The sequence below is a fragment of the Triticum urartu genome, chromosome 7 (assembly GCF_003073215.2).
Source record: "Triticum urartu cultivar G1812 chromosome 7, Tu2.1, whole genome shotgun sequence".
Taxonomy (NCBI): Eukaryota; Viridiplantae; Streptophyta; class Magnoliopsida; order Poales; family Poaceae; genus Triticum; species Triticum urartu.
In genome coordinates this window covers 6,537,031-6,542,668 of record NC_053028.1, presented here as the reverse complement: position 1 = coordinate 6,542,668, position 5,638 = coordinate 6,537,031, and positions in this window count along the sequence as shown.

Below are 5,638 nucleotides of genomic sequence, written 5' to 3'. Positions count from 1 at the left end.
CACCAACTTCCTTATCCCAAGTCAAATAGTATGTCTCATGCTCCTTTAGAGCTTATTTTCAGTGATGTGTGGGGTCATGCAAGAGATTCTTTTGGAAGAAATAAATACCATGTCAGTTTTATTAACGACTACAGCAAGTTTACTTGGATTTATTTACTTAAATATAAATCTGAAGTCTTCTCTATCTTCCAAGAATTTCAGAAACTTGTTGAAAGACACTTTAACAGGAAAATCCTTACAGTTCAGAGTGACTGGGGAGGGGAGTACGAAAAACTCAACTCCTTCTTCCGTAGCATAGGCATTCAACACCATGTTTCTTGCCCGCATGCTCATCAATAGAACGGTTCTGCCGAGCGCAAACACCGTCACATTGTTGAAGTAGGCCTCTCTCTACTTGCTCATACGTCTATGCCTCTAAAATATTGGGATGAAGCTTTTATTACAGCAGCATATCTCATTAATCGTCTACCAAGCAAAGTCATTGGCAACTCTACTCCTTTGGAACGTCTCTACCATAAAAAACCAGACTACAATTCCCTCAAAATCTTTGGGTGTGCTTGCTACCCCAACTTACGTCCGTACAATCATCACAAACTTGAATTCCGTTCCACTCAATGTGTGTCTCTAGGCTACAGTAATCTGCACAAAGGATACAAGTGCCTAGAAATTTCCACTCGACGTATATATATTTCTAGAGATGTAGTCTTCGATGAAACTCTCTTTCCATTTGCCAAACTTCATCCCAATGCAGGCACCCTTCTTCGTGTCGAAATAGCACTCCTTCCGGATCTTGACACCTTATCTGATCACGGGGGTGAATTACCTGAAGCTGACCATGTGCAAAAATCCGTAGAAAATTGCAGTTCTAATGGTATTTGTACAGATGCAGCTCATCATTTTATGTGTCCAGAAACAGCCAAAACAGGTGCTGCGGATCACGAGGAGGATTCTGGCGGCAGCAGACGATCTGGCGCGCGATCCCAGGCGGATCCTGGCGCCAGCACCGGCGCACGATCCGAGGAGGATCTTGTCCGCCTGCATGCAGAGACGGCGCGGGCCTCGGTGGCCGAAAGCGACCGGGTGGAGCCCACCAGCGCGGGCGGAACCGGGAGCGAATCCCCGCTTTTGCCACGACTCCACGGTCCGCGAGGGTGGCCGACCAGCCGCCCGACCGGGCGACCGCGGCTGGGTCCAGCCCACGGGCCTCGGTGCGCATGACACCCCGTGCGGAATATTTAGACGACACGCGGCCTTCTGCTATTGATGGCGCAATCCCGAGGCCAATCCTGCTCACAGAAGATCCGGCGCGCGATCCCGTGGCTGCTGCGACTGCTGGGCGTGTACAGGACCTTGGATCTTCTGTGGCGGCCTCTTCTGCTGCACAAGTTATTCCTCGACGCCATACACGGTCACAATCAGGTATTACTAAAGAAAAGGAATACAAAGATGGCACCATTAGGTATGATAAAAAATGTGCTTTCCTCACTACTACTGGTGAACCAGTTAATCTTGTTGATGCCCTTGCTCACAAAGATTGGAAAGAGGCTATGGATAGTGAGTATGACGCACTTATGAAAAATAAAACATGGCATCTAGTACCTTCAAAAAGTGGAATGAATGTTATTGATTGTAAATAGGTGTATAAGATAAAAAGGAAGTCAGATGGAAGTATAGACAGGTACAAGGCTAGGTTAGTTGCTAAAGGTTTTAAGCAAAGGTTTGGGATTGACTATGAGGATACTTTTAGTCCAGTCGTTAAATCAGCCACCATTCGACTTGTCTTGTCTATTGCTGTTTTCAGAGGTTGGAGCTTAAGACAGCTAGATGTTCAGAACGCGTTTCTTCATGGTGTTCTTGAGGAAGAGGTGTTCATGCGGCAGCTACCAGGTTATGAAAACAAAGGTACACCACACTATGTTTGTAAATTGGATAAAGCTCTGTATGGCTTAAAACAGGCGCCAAGAGCTTGGTATTCACGATTGAGCATGCAACTACAACAACTTGGGTTTGTACCATCCAAGGCAGATACATCCTTGTTCTTTTACCATAAAGGAAATGTCACTATTTTTGTGCTAGTTTATGTTGATGATATTATTGTTGCTAGCTCGAGTTCAAGTGCCACCACTTGTTTGCTTAAAGATCTTAAGTTGGAATTTGCCCTCAAGGACTTGGGAGATCTTCATTATTTTCTTGGTATTGAGGTCAAGCAGATAAGAGATGGTATACTTCTGACACAGGAGAAATACACTGCTGATATACTCAGGAGAGTAGGCTTGGAAAAATGTAAACCGGTGAGTACACCTATCTCAACTTCTGAAAAACTTTCTGTTGAAAGTGGAGAGCCACTTGGGTCAGAGGATGCAACAAATTACAGGAGTGTTGTGGGTGCATTGCAATATCTGACACTTACATGCCCTGACATTTCTTATGCTGTCAACAAGGTATGCCAGTACTTACATGCTCCTAGTACTACTCATTGGACTGCAGTTAAGAGAATTTTGAGGTACCTTAAGTTTTCAGAGGGACTTGGACTTCAAATTATCAAATCTCCTTCTATGCTTGTTACTGCCTACTCTGATGCAGACTGGGCAGGATGTATTGATGATAGAAGGTCAACTGGTGGATTTGCTGTATTTCTGGGATCCAATCTTGTGTCATGGAGTGCAAGAAAGCAGGCTACAGTCTCTAGATCAAGTACTGAGGCTGAATACAAAGCTTTGGCAAATGCCACAGCTGAAGTAATGTGGATACAAACACTGCTTTATGAACTTGGAATTAAGACTCCAAAAGCAGCCAGATTATGGTGTGATAATATTGGTGCAACATATCTGTCAGCTAATCCTGTTTTTCATGCACGCACAAAGCATATTGAAGTTGATTTCCACTTTGTCAGAGAAAAAGTAGCTAGAAAGCTTCTCGAAATTCAGTTCATTCCTACTGGAGATCAACTCGCGGATGGATTCACAAAACCTCTCACTATGAGGAGGTTAGACGAGTTCAAATACAATCTCAACCTTGGTCGAAGTTCATGAGGTTTAGATTGAGGGGGAGTGTTAGAATATGTATATGATAGATAGTTTTGTTTAAACTGTATCTATCTCTATCTCGTTTTCTTCTCCTTGTTCATCTCCTGTAACCGAACAGACTTGAGATCGATCTCTTGATCTCTCTCTCTATCTTGTACTCCAAGGCATTGCCACTATATATAAACATGCGGCCCGAGACAAAGGGTTCAACGCTTCCAACCAATCTTACAAGGTGGTCGTCGCTAAATATGCAGACGGGCATTTCGCGTGAAACTCGGTCGCTATCGAAGACTCTTTTACCATTGTATGGATGGGCGTCGGTATTTGTGGCCCTGTAAGACAAATCGTACTCCAACCGTCTACGTCTTCTTCTTCTGATCCATGGCGGCCCCTCTCATGTACTGATGAATCCCCCAGCGGCGCATCACATCTCGAGGGGCGAAGAAGAATTTGCGCGGAGGCGAACAAACAACACGGACGGCAGTTTCACTTTCTACACACAGGTAAACAGACAAGTATTACAGACCGATTACATGGACAAGTATTACTGACAAATGTTTGTCTAAGAGCATCTCCAGCCCCCCCCCCCCCCCCCCCCCCCCCCCCCCCCCCCCCCCCCACCAGGCCCCTTTTTTATCGCTGGCTCCAAAAAATAGCTAGTCGCGTTCTCAGGAGTCCAAATTTCGCCGGTTAGGGACGAAATTGGAGCCGGCGGACTCAGGACGAACCCAGCGCGCTGGAAGGCGCCCGAGGGCGCCGGGGAAAGAAATTTGGCGCGAAAACAAACTGAGCCAAATTCCTCCCGCGTGGACCCGCCGAGTCAGTGACTGGGCGTGGTCGAGAACCTTCACTGTCTTCATCGCCTCAGCTCCCGCGCCGGTCAGGCGGCACAATGATGGCGAGCCGCCGCGTGGCAGCACCGCTCCCGCCATTTCCTGGCTATAAAAGCCAAAGCCGTGCGCCACCTCTCGCCGTACACTCGCATCCCCATCGCCGGAAACCTTTCTCTCTCCTCCAACGCCAGAACCCCCACCACCCCGAGGCCATGGCAGAAAGATTCCCTGGTGACGGACCGGCGGCCAACGGCTTCGGCCGCCGGTCGCTGCACAAGTGGGAGGCACGTGTCCTGCATGAGGCCAACTACCCGGCGCTGCCCGACATGCGAGTGCCGGACACTTGGAGGCTCAGCGCCGGAGGCGTCCCCGTGCCCCGGCTGCCATCCGACGCGAAACACCGCGGCGAGAACGCGACGATCCGGGCGTCCTTGCCGGAGGAAGTGCGACAGCTGCCGAAGTATTCCCCTGACAACCACCCTCTTTGGATGACGTATTACCAGCGTCGCCACGCCGACCAGCTCGTCACCAACGGCGCTCCGGCGCCAAGGGGGCGCCACAACTCCGACGGTCGTCGACAATGATGGGGTGTCCCCGGGTGCACACTCCACACCGTCCTCGAGCACATTGAGGGCGGCAACGAGCCGCCGTTGGAGTTCCCGGCGCCGTCGTTATCGTGCCGGAGCGGGAGCTCGTGGCTGCCCAGGCGCATGGCGGGGTCGTCCTCCGGCACGACGCCGCTCGCCGACGTCAAGCCCGAGCCCCAGGAGACGCCGGAGCGCCAGCGCAGCCGCGGAGGCAACCTCTACATAAGTGAGGGCCGCCGCCAACCTTCACCTCCCCGCGGCCATCTTCGCCTAGTCAAGCCGAAGAAGGAGTCAGTGACGCCCGTGGTCATCAAGCAAGAACACGTGGAGATGGCCGCCGACCTCGACACCGGCCTGAAATGGTCGCGTGATGACTACGTGCCGGAGGGGATGGAGTGCCAGCGCCGCGCTCTAGAGGAGATCACCGAGCGGCGCCGCAGCCGCGACGAGGGCGGCGTCATCGTCCTCTCCGACAGCGATGAGGAGGCATTGCGCTGACCAACCCTGTCCGCAGCACCGATCCAAGGCAGGGCTGCAGCAAGGACGACGGTGTGTAGAACGACGGCGGCGACGACGACGGTGACGGCAGCGAGTACACCGTCTTCTACCAGCTCCTCGGCATGAACTAGGCTCGGGGCGGCGGCGACGGCGGCGTAGTTTTTTTTTTAAGTTTTTATGTATGTCTTTAAATATTATTATATAAATATGAATGAAACCGCCTCAATTTTGTCCAAAATCGAGTCATTTCCTTCGAATTTGAGCCCAATTTGCATTAGAGAAACGGCGTCTGGGTGTCAATTTGGGGCGGCGGTTGGGAACCCGAGTGCCCCGCGGCAAAAATATCGCCGGTTAGCCCCTAGGAGGCTCTATTTCAGTCCCTTAGGGGCCCAACGGCTGGAGACGCTCTAAACAATTGGAAATGCCTTAAACAATAATTTACCCCTTCTTTCTTTTTGCCACTTCTTATAAGTGGGTCCCGCGTGAAATCCCGCAAATGCCCCTGCCGACCCCCAATTGAGTGACACTGGAGTGGAGAGGAGGTGGATCGTTCCCCATCTCTCTCGCCTCAGCTTCTCCCCCTCGTCTCGTCGGCGACGCACTCCACGGCGGCGCGCCGGTGCTCCGATCCTCCCCAGCGACGCACGGTGAGTAGTGCTCCTCCCCTGCACCTCTCACGCTCATCCTTGTCCCC